The 15913-nt window shown below is 31.7% G+C and overlaps 1 protein-coding gene across 3 annotated transcripts in view; it reads left to right on the top strand.

Annotated features, from left to right (window-relative positions):
• Zasp52 (Z band alternatively spliced PDZ-motif protein 52) overlaps positions 1 to 15913 on the top strand; it is a 168603-nt gene that overhangs the window by 62700 nt on the left and 89990 nt on the right. The gene's annotated exons all lie outside the window — the stretch shown is intronic.

The following is a 15913-nucleotide window of genomic DNA, read 5'->3' on the forward strand; positions in this document are numbered from 1 at the left end:
TACTAAGAACTGGCTTCACAAGGGGAGTTCATTCGCAAGGGAGAGGTCAATTTAGTGGTTATGGGCATAAAAACTCGTTGAATGATGAAAACAATACGTACACTTATCTATGAGTCAAACATCTTACACAGTGTATTTATCATTAGAGCAGGTAATAAGAACATATAATTATTTCAATCACTTTTTTCAATCATTAAGACTACGATATTGTGAAAACTATAGATCTAAATCAATAGGCATTTTTGCTTCTTCTGCTTTATCCTGGTGTTCTGTTAATTTATTACTTATTAGCATTTAACCTTTAAACTAAAAACTTTTTTATTAAACATAGAACAATAATTTTTTGTTTGGTATTGATATTCCGTAATTCTTTGCATCTATGAAATCCCTAATAGCCCGCGATATATGCAGATTTTCAAAGCTTTTAGCTTATTCTATTCGTCTTTTTTAAACCGTTCTCCAACAGTGGTAACACAAGCATCTCATAAGTTGTACTTTCAATCTTGAACTAACAACAAGACCTTTTAAAAATACCACACAGAAAATGTCATAAAGTAGCGTAAAGAAAGTAATCGCCAGGATTTATCCCTGCAAGAGACGATTGGTTTTTGATCTTACCTATTACGAGAGAGATGTTCTGTAGAATTAAACGCTTGGGATTGCTCTGAAGCTTTTTTCTTGTGGCATCTTAAAGTAATTACTATTTTAATGTGAATACGCCGCAATTGAAGTTTAAATAAGTTTATTGACGTTTCAATAACCACTTCGGAAATAGTTCTCAAAATACAAACATTAATAAATTAAACAAATTTTGTTTTTTGTTACCTGGTGAAAAAAAAGTTCTTTTAATAATTTAATTTTATCTAACTCACTTATATTGACGATTCAGACATATATTATACATTTTAAAATGATATGGCAAATATTGCCGAGTTGCGTTCCTGGGAGACAACTCTACTGTAAAATAGTTCATTTGATTACATGAAATCAAGTTTATCTTGGGAATATCCGTCAGAAAAAATCATAGCTTTTTTTCGATTCGTCTTTAAAAAGACAACCACATGCCATGATTACAGTAAAATTCTCCTGTTAGTGATTTAATGGTAAATCAAGAAAAGAGATTGAATCATAAGATTGATGTTTAATTATTCTAACATTTAATGGCCTTGATGCTTGACTTAAATAAAACTGATCGCATTTACAAGGTATTTTATAAATACGATTTGTTCTTTCTTCTTCACTGTCAGGTTTAGTTTTAGACAAAATAGGTCTCAATAAATAATAAACGCTTGGGAGCATACGACAAGAAGATGAGCTAAGTCAGTGCCCAAAAAGCTAGATACATGGTACATTGATTAAATATATGGTAGATATCCATTCAGATAGCTAATCTAAATCTCTACAGGAAACAGCAACCACACTTTAAACAAATTTACAACGGTTGTATTGAACATGAGTTCTGTTTCTAAATATTTAGCATAGGTTCAGCCAATGGCCGCGAGGAAGTTTTAAAACGGTGAGCTAAAAAATTTTCTTTTACTTTTGAGCCTGTTACTTATGTAGAATAAGAATATGAGAATTTTTCGGGAGTCTCAGTAATCGTTTGGACTGGTATTTTATAATTAAATAACTGCAGATAAAATTATTATTTACACAATAGGACAAATATGTAAATTTACACAATAGTAAGTGTATTTTAATAAGAGAGTGTACAACTATAGGGTCCTGGATACAAATATGAGAGCTTTTACCTGTAATTTAGAAGTATCTCAAACACTAATGGTTTAAAAAGCTATTTAAAGTACTGAAAAAGAGATTTCAAGCAGACAAGATCCGGCATAAAGGACCACTTATGTATATAAAATCAGTATCTATACAATAGGACAAACATGAAGAATATCCTAACTAAGAGAGTGTATAAGCATAGGATGTTAGATACAAAAATATGAGAACTCTTACCTCTAATTTAGAAATATCTCAAACACTAACAGTTCAAAAAGCTATCAAAAGCTAGGAAAAAATTATTAAGTGAGAGAGAAATATAAATAACATAAACAAAATCCAAGAACCAAAATGTTACAAAAGAGACTAGGCGAAGACTTACACAAACTTAAACGTTTACACAAAAGAACTTATTGTTAATAATACAAACTTATAATTCCTCTTATGATGAAATGCTTGCCAATGTGAGACCATCCAATTATTAAACTGTAATTCATACTTTTCAATAAGTTCAACCAATGAATTGGTAGGTGCCTGTAAATTTTGTAGCACTACTTTTATTATCACATTATTATTTACATATTTCAGATTGATAATTGAGTTACTATTAATTGTAATACCAGGGAACTGATCATCCAGTTAATTGAAATATTATTCAGAAAAAAATAAAGTACTTAATCTTTATTGATCATAACTTTTTACGGCACAAGATTTCTCTAATTAAGAATTTATAGTAAAGATACTTCAATTATATTAAAAAAAGGTTAATATATTTAAAACAGTGCCAAAGTTTATGTTAATTGAGATCGCTCATTTAAATATCTTAGCTCTATTAATGTAATAACTTTAGTTTATACACTGTATCAGCATTGTTCTTTATAAGAAATACTGTATATTTTTTCTAACGAACAAACGACTACATACTATGGCTCCGTTACGCATGGATTTTAGAACACCTCGCAAAAATATATAGGTATATCCAAAAACATTTCTTCATTAGCCAGAAATAAGTTACTTACCTAAATTGTGTCCTTTCCGTTCAAGCCTTGCGCATGATGAATACCATTGTCGTAATGGATCCTAAAAATATCATGGCTTGAGATTGTTTGACAGCTTGATAATATATGACTTGAGTCAACTTAATTATACATAAGATTTTGGATATGTACAGCATGCAGAAATGATCTTGTTCAACAATTGTCTAATTGCTTTTTGATAGCAGTCTCTATAATATTCAGAAACTCCTTTACTTAAAAACTTCCTTAGCTTCTTGGAGCAAACTTTGCTGCAAATAATTAAACATGTCCTGGTTGTTTGAAATCATGTTAAACATAACAAGGTTCACCTACAAAGAGAAGTAAGTATTGTACTTAAAATAAAGATATATACTTAGGAACTGTTTCTTCGTTGATTTTTGGCTATATTGTCCAAATCAATTAAACTTCTACATATGGATAACATTATTTATACAGGTTGTCCAGAAACTCTCCTGATAAAAGAGGACCAGAGATTCCTCAGATACTTCCTAAGGGAGCTAGAACTGTTTGAAGATGGCGCCTCATAATTAGTTTTTTGTAAATATCTCCAGAACGCTTCTATTTAGAAAAACGAAAATTGGTACGATTATTTATCCTCTAGAGTTGAATCGATTTCATTATTTACGAAATTCAAGTATTGGTCATATGCGTCCGTTTTGGGCAGGTCAATGGTTATTTTAATGCATAACATTTTGTCTTTAATTCTTTAACATTCGTGATACCAGATTATTAAATTTGTGTTTAAATGCCACAAAGTAAAAAACTAAAAGATCAACTACGCGAACTGACAAGAATTTGACAATGAAAGACGTAGGTTATATATGTACTTCTGTTGAAATTTCAAAGCCAACTAGTGCAAAAAATATTAATTTAACTTTCATGACGAAAAAACGAAAAAATTTTCAATCGATTTTTCTAGAAAACGGTGTATCGTACCAACTTAAAGTAACAGTATCTTTAGTACTGGAATATTTGAAAATTTAATAATCTAATATCACGAATGCTTAAAAGTTAAAGATAAACAAGTTATGCGTTAATATATTCGTTGACCTACCCAAAACGGACGCCTATGACCGGTACTAGAAATTAGGTTAAATTGTCTTAAAATTATCTGAGGAATCTCCGGTCTACGTTTGTCAGGAGAGTTTCTGGACACCCTGTATATTAAAATAACAGTGGTCTAATAAGAAAAATTCATCATGATTATTTTTCGCATCTGAATTTCATTATTTAGTTTGTTTCTATTAAAAGTCTTCGTATATATTTTTTTTATTACAACTCTACCTCCTTGAGAACTTTTCAATATTCTTCTATAAAGCCGCTTCTCAGAAGCTTCTATCTTTCCCAACTATTGCTGTAGCTAGAATTGGCGCTTCTTTACCTTATAATAGAATACTAAATGTATAACATATTATTATATGCATTTAATGGACGATACTTAAGCCTATTGCAAACTAATTGTGTTTAAATCCGTAAAATAGTTTCGAAACACAATTCATTTTAATTGTGTTTACTTTTTATAAAGGAGTTATGTGTAGTTTTAATAATTCTTACTTCCATCGCTCTTTCTGATTCAATATTCTCATTTAATAAAATTTCTAGATATTTATATTACTTTTTAGGTTACGTGTTTTGATTTTTGAATATTTAGTTAAGCTTTCTTATTTGGTTTATTGACGAAGATATTTTTTCATGGGTTCATATTTCATTTTAGGAAATAAACTATTTTGATACTCCAATATTTAAACTTTAATTTTACGATAAAAACATTAATATTTAGTATTGGAATAATATAAAAATATAAAGGAAGGAAACAATTTAACTTTATGTTTAATACGCTAAGTTAATCTATTAAAAGTCAAGTTTAAAATATCTCAACACAGCGAATTACAAACATAAAAATAATTATTTCTCCTAATAGGTTTACTTGTCTAATATGGTTAAATACTTCATTTATTTCATCGACTTTTGAAGTAACCCAGATCTTCTCCGAAAGGCCATCAGTCATCCAATAATACCTTATAAGGAAGTCTTGAATAAAAACCAACCTATATTATGGTTGATGTATCATTAAAGTAGACCTCTTTCTGATTGAATTGTGTAATAAATACTTTTTTGGCGATAAATCGATGGTCGTTGCTGTGGAAGGTCTGCCAGATGATAAATCTGAGGTACCGACAAGATTCTGTTTTTTATTATTGTCATTGGGTGTTTCGTTCAGTGTAAACGTTATGCTTAGAACTATTGTGAAGTTTTTGTTAATACGTTGTTGTTTAAACGTGTAATATGTATAGAAAGGTATAAGGATTATTATAATATTACTTAAATATTAATTTAATTTTTTATGCAGATCTTTCCTATTTGTCGTCATGGTGTGCTATTTGAAGTCAATTTTGGTATTTTTTATTTTTTATTTTGAACAAATCTATTAAACCTTTCAATATGTAAGACATTACTATGGTACTATTAGTATTTTTAGGTGTATTTCTGATATTAGAATTATTTCTGATATTATACTTTATTTTAGAACCGTCTTTTTATTGGAGAACCGTCTTTCGCCGTCTACCCTATTTGTTATCATTCGGCTTGTATAATTGTTTCATTCTACTCTTCTATTTGTTATAAAATCCTTGATATTCTCCACCTTGCATCTATGTCGTATATCTGTACTTCTAGCTCTATCTCATAGTGTCTTACCAACAGTTTTTTAAGAGTTTTCATTTCTGCTCTTTCGAATATTCTTTTTGTCCTCTCTGTATCAGGTCGTGTTTCTGCCATGTATGTCATTATTGGTCTGATGACTCTTTTGTAAATTCTGCCTTTCATTTCTTTGTAGTTATTTTTATTTTTCCATATAGTTTCATTTAGTTATCCTGCGGCTTTGCTCTCTTTCATCTTAGTAGATTTGCTGTTATTACCATGAATTTCGTCTTTTTTGGAAAAAATTAACATTTTCTGGCTTCAATATTAAATTGGTGTAGCATCGTAAATCATCTTCACTTTGAGAGATTAGTATTGCATCTTCTTCATAGCAGATTATTTTAAATTGTTTTTCTCCTATTTGTTAAGTATTCTTTTTTAGTGCTTACTTTTTTATTATTTCATACATTATCAGGTTAAGCAATATAGGACTCAGAGAATTCTTCTGTCTTATTCCATTGCCAGCTTCAAGTGGGTCAGTTAGTTCTTTTTCTACTTTTACTTTTATTGTGTTATTCTGATAGATATATTCGATCGTTTTAATTATTCCTAGAGGTATCTCTATTGCCTACAATAAATAAATAACGTCCTTTTATTTAACCGTGACAAATGCCTTCTTAAGGTCTACGAAACATAAATATGCCGGTTTGTTGTATTCTAATGATTTCTGCTGCACTTGCCTCATTATAAATTTAACGGCTGTGCATGATCTTCTCGACCTAAAACCTTATTGTTCTTTTGCCAGTGTTACAATTTTATTTAGTTTATTTGTTATCACTCTAGTTGTTAGTTTTAGTGTTGTGTTTAATAAATTAATTCTGTGATTTCCCGTGTTCGATTTGTCTTTTTGAAGGGTGGTATTAGGATGCTTGATCTCTATTCTTGAGGTATTCTGTTTTGTTCTATTATTTTTTGGATTAGCTTTAATAGTTATTTGGTCAGATCTGGTCCACCGTACTGTAGGAGTTGATTCGATATTCTGTCCTCTGCTTTCTATTTTTAATTTCCTTAATGCTTTTTTTAACTCCCCTTCGTCGTTTGTCGTCACTTCTGGTGTTAGTGCTTCATTATCATCACCTTTGGCAAATGGGGATCGAAAACAGTGTACCCATATTTCCATTTGAATTTATTTTATTTTTATTAGTTCGTTCTTATCTGTGCTTTGTCATCTGATTATTTTCCATATCTTTTTTGTGTTCCGTACCGTGTCGTGTTCCATTTGTTTTGAAAGATACTACCAGTGTTCCCTTTTTATTTGTCTGTCTTTTTATTTTTAGTTCGTTTATAGTAATTGTATATCTGTTATAATGTTTTCCCAGTTTTCCTCGATGTTAACAGTCTTCCCTGATATTCTTTTTCTGTATAAGTATTCCGTAAATTCCGTATTTAGTCCTTTGAGTCTAATTTTGGTTTGTGTTTGTGCTGCTCTCTTTGGTGTGAAGTATTTCATGATGATCCTTATTTTTTGATAATACTAGAACATGTTCGCTACCTACATCTTCTGAGTTGAGGCATCTTATGTCGATTTTTTTTATGGATCTATATCTCTGATGGTTATACCATAATCTATCATAGATCTTTGTCCATGGTTGTGTTTTTCTTTGTGGTCAAAACGTGTTGTGTAATTATTTTTCTGAATTACAATATAGTTTTAAGTAAATAAAATCCACAAGGAAAATAATTCCTGCAGCTGGCTGTATACCACGTATAACAAAAAGAGGTTAGTCTTTGTATGTGGGTATATTTTATTTTATAAAAACATGGTACATTTCATGGTACATTGACATTTTGTTTTTGACACCGTTCATGGGTATCTTCTTATCAATCAGTTACCAGCTGAAGTCCGTTTGAAGAGGTTTACTCTCCGGACACTGGAACTCACTTAAGCATGGGTGTATGTTACCTGAAGTAAAATTTAATTAAAATATTAAACATCATATAATATTATTAACATCATGTACAATCTTTGGTAACACATTACATTTTAAAGGGTTTTTAACCAAATATTTTGGTGGCTCAGGCATGGTAACCTGTATTTTAACCTGATGATGGAACAGTTGTTCCGAAAACGTTCGTGCTTTTAATGTTGCCCCTTTAAGGGTTTTTATAAAATAAAATATACCCACATACAAAGACTAACCTCTTTTTTTTAAGTAAATATTTTAACGTTTCTTCTGCATTATACTTAATTTTTTTATATACGATATTTTTAAATTTTGGTTTATGAACCAGCCAAATCTAATGCCGTTCCTTATATATAATACTTATCCCTAGGTCGTGTTCTAGGTAGATATATAAATTGGCGAGGTTTATTTTTATTTTATTGAAACCAAGGCTTACATTTAAAACCAAATTTGTAGGCTTGTTACTTATGTTTTTTTTTGTAGGCTCCTATTCGGTGTAGCTCTTTAAAATTGTGTTATCTATATCTATAAAATTGTGTCATCTATACGTCTGTCAGTAATGTATATCATCAGCCTTTTTAGTAAATAAAATGTATTCGTTTTTGTTTATTAAGCTTGTATTGTAAACATCAAAACGAAATTATAAACTAGTTATAACATTAATAACTGGAAAACCCTAAAAAACAGAAAAACACATTACCCACACATATTATGCAGATAAAATTTGGATATAAAATTGGAAAAAGCATTTATAATTTATAACTTCGATAATTAAAAACTCAATATTTAACAAGGGATATAATTATTTATATAATAATTATTATAACACATATTTGTGTTAGAAAAAGAAAATCAGTTGTCCTCTTTGCTGAACCAGACATGATCATCTGAATTGTCTTTTACATTTATAAATAGTGTTTTCTCTTCGTCGTATGTGATGCCCAATAATGTGATGTATCATTTTTTTATGTAGATTACACAATCATCCATAATATCGTTTCATACTTTTTTGACTATTGTATCTCCACGTCCATTTCTCCAACGTGACAATCATAGTACTGTTACAAATTCCTCAGACCAACTCTATCGGATTGAACAGTGATATGGAAGTATTCGTGATAACTGATGTCCTTCTTTTTTCACTAGTTTGTCTATAACGCATGCGACGTTTTTTGGCTCCTTCAGACGATAAAGATTTAATAGCTCTATTTTGCAGTATATTTTTTTTGAAAATTTTAGTTATAACCTTTCTTTTATCTGCGATTTTGTCCAAGAAGTTTGAGCTATTTTTCTACCAGAGGACTATAGTATGAGGTATTATCCATAATAATTAGAGATGGTTCCTCCAGCATTGGTATGAGCTTTTCGAAGACCCATTTTTTTAAAGACTCTTTATCCACCGAGTCGTGATAGTCTAAACTCTTGATTTGGTGGAAAATTACAGTATCTTCAAGAGACTCATTATTAGTTCCTGCAGGTAAAACAATGAAGTGTTTACCAGTATTTTCGTGGCCTTTTCTGATAGCCTTCATGTTGTCATCTTGGCATACCACACACTTATCTTCTTCTTCTTAAAGTGCCTATCCGTTCCGGATGTTGCCGATCATCACGGCTATCTTTACTTTATTTATTGCAGCGCGGAACAGTTCAGTGGTAGTCGTGTTATACCACTTTCGTAAATTTTGAAGCCAGGGAATGCGTCTTCTTCCCGGTCCCCTCTTACCATTTACTTTCCCTTGGAGAATCAGCTGGAGAAGGCCGTAACGTTCTGGATTTCTCATTACATGTCCTAGGTATTCCAACTTTTTAGTTTTGACGGTCATGAGAATTTCACATTCTTTCCCCATTCTACGCAGGACCTCCACATTAGTAACTCTGTCAACCCAGGATATACGTAAGATGCGCCTATAACCCACATTTCGAAAGCTTCGAGCCGATTCATAGATGCAACAGTCAGTGTCCATGTATCCATTCCGTAGAGCAGAACTGTGAATATGTAGCAGTTCAATAGACGGCATTTTGTTTTTAATGATATGTCTCGACTGTTGAAAATGGTTCTCATTCTAACGAATGCTGCTTTTGCTTTTATTATTCGCTGTTTAATTTCTGTTGAGTGGTCCCATTGGCTATTTAAATTGGTGCCTAGATATGTATATTGCTCGACTCTTTCGATATTCTGTTGGTTGATTGTAAGTTGAGCCTTTAGTATTGGTTTTTTACTAATTGTCATAAATTTGGTTTTCTTTATGTTAAGAGCTAGTCCGTATCTGTTGCTGACTTCTGTTATACGATTTGTTAATATCTGTAAGTCATTCAGATTATCGGCAAAAACTATAGTGTCATCTGCATATCTAATGTTATTCAACCATTCACCGTTTATTAGTATTCCTTTCGCACAACCGTCTAAAGCTTCCTTAAATACCCATTCAGAATAAATGTTGAACAACAATGGAGACAAAATACAGCCCTGTCGTACTCCACGTTCTATTGCAATTTTATCAGTTAACTGGTCTTCTATTTTGATTTTGGCCGTTTGATTGTAGTAAATGTTTCTGATAATTCTAAGATCTTTGTTGTCAATTCCAATTTCTTGCATTAGAGTCATTAATTTGTCATGTTTTACTCTGTCAAATGCCTTCTGGTAATCTATAAGGCATACGTATATGTCACAATTCACATCCCTGCATCTCTGAAATAGCACCTGTACAGCAAAAAGGGCCTCCCGTGTTCCCAGAGCATCACGAAATCCGAATTGTGTTCTTGTTAGTTGTTCATCACATTTTGTATATATTCTTTTGTGAATGACCCTTAGAAATGTTTTAAGTAAATGGCTTATAATTCTATAGTCTTCGCACTTTCTCGCATTGGGTTTTTTAAGAAGTTTTATAAAAGTTGACACTAACCACTCTTGGGGAACCACGCCCGTATCACATATACTGTTAAATATATTTGTCAACCATTTTATGCCATCATAGTCCATAAGTTTTAAGAATTCTGAGTGAAAATTATCAGGGCCTCCTGCTTTACCATCTTTGGTGCTTTTGATGGCATATTTTACTTCTTCGACTGTAAATGGTGGTCCAGATTCGCAATTGGTGTTTGTTGTAATACCAGTGTTACTTCGTATATCTTCAAAAGTTTTTTCTACGTATTTAATCCAAATATCTCTTTTATGCTCTATTTCCAGTACTATGTTTCCCTGATTATCTGTCAGGAATCCAGTGTTCTTGTGTTTATATAAGCCTGCCGCTTCTTTAATCTTTTTATGGAGGTTAAATGAATCATGTTTTTGTTATAATGACTCTATTTCTGTACACTTCGAGCTAAACCAATTTTCTTTTGCTATTTTAATAGCCCTTTTTATTTCGTTATTTGTGTTGTTGTAGTAATTCTTATTATCTTTAGCGTTTCTTCTGTCTTCCATCATACATAGAATCTCCTCCGTCATCCGTTCCTTTTTATTTGTTCTTTCAGGTTTTAAGTATTTCTCTGTTATTTCTTGACTTACTTTGTGCAAATTTTCTAGTTCTACATCTGTGTTATCTGTCACTGTATGGACCCATGGTTTTTCTGTACGAGCCCACGTTTTTTCTTTTAGGCGTTTTTGTACCTTTTCCTTTACTGTTTTATTTTTCAGTTGGTAAATATCGTACTTCATAATTTTTGGTCTTTGAACTTTCTTTAAACTAAGTTTCATTTTGGCGATAAGTGGATTGTGGTCCGAATTTATGTCGGATCCCGGGTACGCTTTAACAGATTTTATAGAGTTTCTAAATCGTTTGTTAATAAGAATATAGTCTATTTGATTTCGTACTGTGTGATCTGGAGTATTCTGGGGAGATTTCCACTTATATAGTCGTCTTGGAGGAAGATCATAAAAGATGTTTGTCACTACGAGCTGTTCTTCAGTTGCAAATTCAATCAAACGGTCTCCGCGTTCATTACGTTCCCCTAGACCAAAGGATCCCACTAAATTTCCACTTTGTCCTTTGCCAACTTTGGCATTAAAGTCTCCCATTATTAGTGTTATTTCGTTTTTCCGAATCCTTTTGACAATATTAGTAAGGTCATTGTAAAATTCTTCTGGGGCGTCCGCTGTAGGAGCGTATACTTGAATAATGTTTGTTTTTATGGGAGTTGTGTTTAGCTGAACTAAGAGCATCCTTTCTGATACAGGTACAAAGTGACTGACACAGTTGGCGATTTTATTATTCATAATTAGGCCCACTCCATTTATATGTTCGTTCTTAAGATTTCCTGAGTAGAATATTTTGTGATCTTTGATAACTCGGTATCCCGTATTTGTCCAGCGCATTTCGCTTATTCCCATAATATTAATCGAGAGTCTTTCCATTTCTTGAATGACATTATAGATTTTTCCCGCCTCGTACATTGTTCTAACGTTCCATGTACCTATCTTTATGGCTGTTCGTAATACTCCATTCGAGATCCATCATCTAGAATGTAGTTTGGTTCGTGAGGATTTCTCTTGATAACGAACTGGAAGGCCTCACGGTTTGAGCTAGATTTACCTTCCCTGCCGGATCTTGAATTCCGATTTTCATGATCAGTAGTCGGAATCTTAAAGTTTTTTATCACCATGATAATTGTACTAGAGATACTTACAAGAAGTCTTTAATGCAGTGGTTTCTCCTTGCCTTCTTCATCCTTATGCCGTTCACTAAAAGTCTTAGTTCCTCCGCCTTCGAAGCCGATTTCTCAAACTCCAGGACAAAAGAGTGCCCTAAGATCGCAGTATCACAGCCGCTTAACTCATAATGTGAGTGTCGCCTGTGAGTATCTGGAATTAAGCCTACAGGATTTTTACTTCCCACAGCCTTAATCCAGTAATGACATTACTGCTGCCTAATGTCATATCCTCAGTTGATCCGCGGGTACTTATTTGGCAATGCCTTATTCGTACCTGTCCTGCATATCTGCAGGAACTTTCCCTATTAGCCATATGGGACGTGCCGTGTGGAGGTTGAGGATATCCCCCGCCCAGTCTGTCTTCCATGAAGCACCACACACTTATACGTTTCAAAAATATCAAAGTTTCCTAAAAAAAAAAAACAAACTAAAAAAGGCTTACATACAAAATCATTTTTTTCTACGGTGTACAGATTCTTGGTAAATTGATTTTTTTGCGTTTTTACCCCGCTGCGAGGGGGTTTTAAGGGGAAGCCCAACGGTAAAAGTGGTAAACTTTTTTGCATTTTTTTGGGGTCCCAAATTAATATTCTCTGCAAAATTCAGCTTATTCGTATAATTTTTAGGGGTCAACTCTCTGAAGACTGGACTAATAGCATGTAATTTGTTTTCTTTAATAACACAATTTCTATGATATCCTGTCATTACTGTAAAACTCTCCTGTCAATAATTAGATTGTAAATCGTAAGCAAAATTAGGAAAAAACTTGTCTGAACAATGTAAATATGCTTTTAATCTGACATTTAGTTTTGTTTCCATATCGTACATTTTTCATATTTTCATACAATAATTATATAATAAAATATTCATAATAAATACAAACATATTGCACACTCTGCATAAAATATTTTTTTATCAACTCTCACTTTTGCTTTGTTAAAAAACCGAACTAAAAAATTAAAGTAACACTTGGAGAACAATTAATTGGGCATCATAGCTGTATTCATTTTAGAGATACTTTTTTTTTGAGATTAAGTAAGAAGTGAAACTTTAATAAACCTTAAGTTTTCAGTTATTTGAAAATCTAAACTTTGAAAGATTTCAACTATACGAATATATTTCTTTACATTTCTCTTAAACCTGCATACAGCATGGAACTCGCGCCATAACAAATAAAATATGTCTGCTGAAGGCAGTTCAGTCAACATCCTCGCAGACGACAACCGCAATATAGACAACAAAACAACATAAACAAACGAAATGGAGTAGAGTTGGGTTTGGATTTGGACTGAATCATTTCTTAAGAACTATTCAGCAACGGAAATTATTGTAATCAGTCTAAATTTACAAATCATTAATTCTCCTTTAACTTTCTTTTGTTCGTTTTATTTTATGTTCGTTTTTTTTTTGTAATATTTAATTATTTACGCTGTCAATATCTTATATCTGTATGCGGTTTTATTGATGTAAATCACTTTGGTTTAATATTAGATATACAGTAAAACTTCAACTAAAAGACTTCTAATCGCAATTTCGTTAACCGAAGTGGTCCCCAAAAAATAAAAAAAAACTCCTTTTTTTATTGTTTTGTGTAATCAGTAGCGATATGTTGAATTCCACACATTATTTGAGTAAGTTGTATGCTATATTGAACATAGGTAATGATAAACAAAATAAGTAAGCCTAATAAAAGTATTATTTATAACCTAAAATTTAATTTTTAACTTTGAACTGAGAAAAAATGTATATCTTTAAAACTGCTACTTTTATTTTACTAACATATCAACTTTTTTAAAATACGATTACAACTGTTTCCTTCAATTATTTGATTGAGTAGTATATATTATCCGACTACAATCAATTCTTGTAATTAGTTTTCTCATCATGTATTTCGTTCTTGATCAACACTACTGTATTAGAAATATTTGGCTTTTTTTAAAAACATTTTTTGGTCAGGACACCATAAAAGTGATATCATTCTCTTTATAGTTTTATATAGGCTTATTTTGACGCAATTACACACATATGACGCTCGTATTAGAAACAAGAGTATTACGGCTCCATCGCTTCGTCAACTAAGAAACTTCCGTTCACTGGCTGGAGGTAATATTGAAAACGTTCATTTAGGTGGTTACTTATGGGTTAAACTTTGAATTCCTTATTGGTTAGTAGGTACAACGTATTATCGTTAAAATGTAAAAATCTATATCTGAATCTATGATCTGATATGCAAAAATCTGTTCAAATCTGTTTTGACTTATAGTATTACTAACTAGATGCGAGTGAGAGTCCCTTCGACATTCGTAATACATTCTCGTTAAGACAATGGCACCCAGAGAGAATAAGGATGCCAAAGTATTTATATAAATCCTCAACAGACCAAGTGAAAGGTCAGAATTTTTATGAAGCGTACTTTACTGTTTATTTACAAAGATAATCCATGAATTTTTCATCAAAAAACAATTTATACACATCGATTGGCTTCAAAGTTTGTTTTTTCTATTTATTTAGTATATGGAGTTCTATATTGTTTTTATCATTATCATATATGACTGCTTTTTTCACTTTTTTTCTTTTCACTTACGATCGATTTTTTCTGTTTTCAAAATCTTTTAGAAATGCCTGCAACCTCTCTTTTTTTTTAACGGTTACCTGACAGTATACCTCGGGCAATACTTTGAAAAGTATAATTTAATTGGTCTTTCTTATCACTTCCAGCATCCTCTTTGTAAAAATCATTTCCGTCGTTTGGATAATGCAACGTGTGTTGAACTTCGATGGACCTGTCAATTTCCTCAGTCAAAGTATCACCATCTTCTAAACTCTCATATATTTTTAACATGTCTTCTGTACCCTTGGGATTGTTAGATCATATTTTTTCGTCATTTTCTCTAAAACTGGAACAATTTTAAATGGTTGCCACAAATACCCAGCGTATTATATATCATATGCAAGAATCAAAGATCTTCAAAATATTTATCAGTATAAATTTCAGCAATATTAATATCAGTATTGGATTTAAGAAGTCTCACTAGTTGAACACTATCAAAGTTTTCTCATAATAAGTCGAAAAAGTCCTAGAAACTCTCCTAACATGCAACCGGTGTACTACATTAGAACCTAAGAAACCTTAGCCCAAAACTTATCACGCTTTACCGCCAAACGGTTATAAATTTCTAATGTTATAATAAACAGTTACGTTTGAATATCTACGTTGTAACCTGTATTAGGAAAACAACTAATGTATAGGTACTTCTTTTTTCTGACAAGTAGAGGGCGACATATTGTAGCAGTGTCTCGTGTATTACATAAAATACGGTGGGCATTGACGGTATGAAACCCACTAATATTGAACATTGGGGAAGGAATAAATAAGGCTAACAATGATTGTATTAAAAGAACCGATCTGTACAGGGAGTTAATCCTATAGAATAAAATCCTGAAAAGGAACGAAACGGACCATTTCGAGATCGGACGGAATTCGAGATACGCGATCACGTAAAACAAAAATAAAATAATAATTATGAGCTATCGATGTTAATATATACTTAATAGTAAGATAATAATGCCTCTTAGGTGCAGTAATTATGTGCTTTTTAGGATGACAATTATATTTTTTACAAGGCCAATGCAAATTAGATTGAGATAATGTTGACGTGTTTTTATAAAAAAATAATAGATGATTATCATGAACAAAATACGACAAAATTATTTGAAGCTGCTACCCGTTCGTTGTAAAAATTAAAACACAGTTGGACGCATTATTGGTTACAGCACAGTCGGTCACAATAATTAGCTTGAGAAGCCAATAGTATATTTTTTTAATAGGTAGTTATCATTTTGTATTCCTCCTAAATAGAACTGATATTAGACTAAAAGCCCATGGAAGATTTTAATGGA

Source organism: Diabrotica undecimpunctata, chromosome 1, assembly GCF_040954645.1.
Source record: "Diabrotica undecimpunctata isolate CICGRU chromosome 1, icDiaUnde3, whole genome shotgun sequence".
In the NCBI taxonomy this organism is placed as follows: domain Eukaryota; kingdom Metazoa; phylum Arthropoda; class Insecta; order Coleoptera; family Chrysomelidae; genus Diabrotica; species Diabrotica undecimpunctata.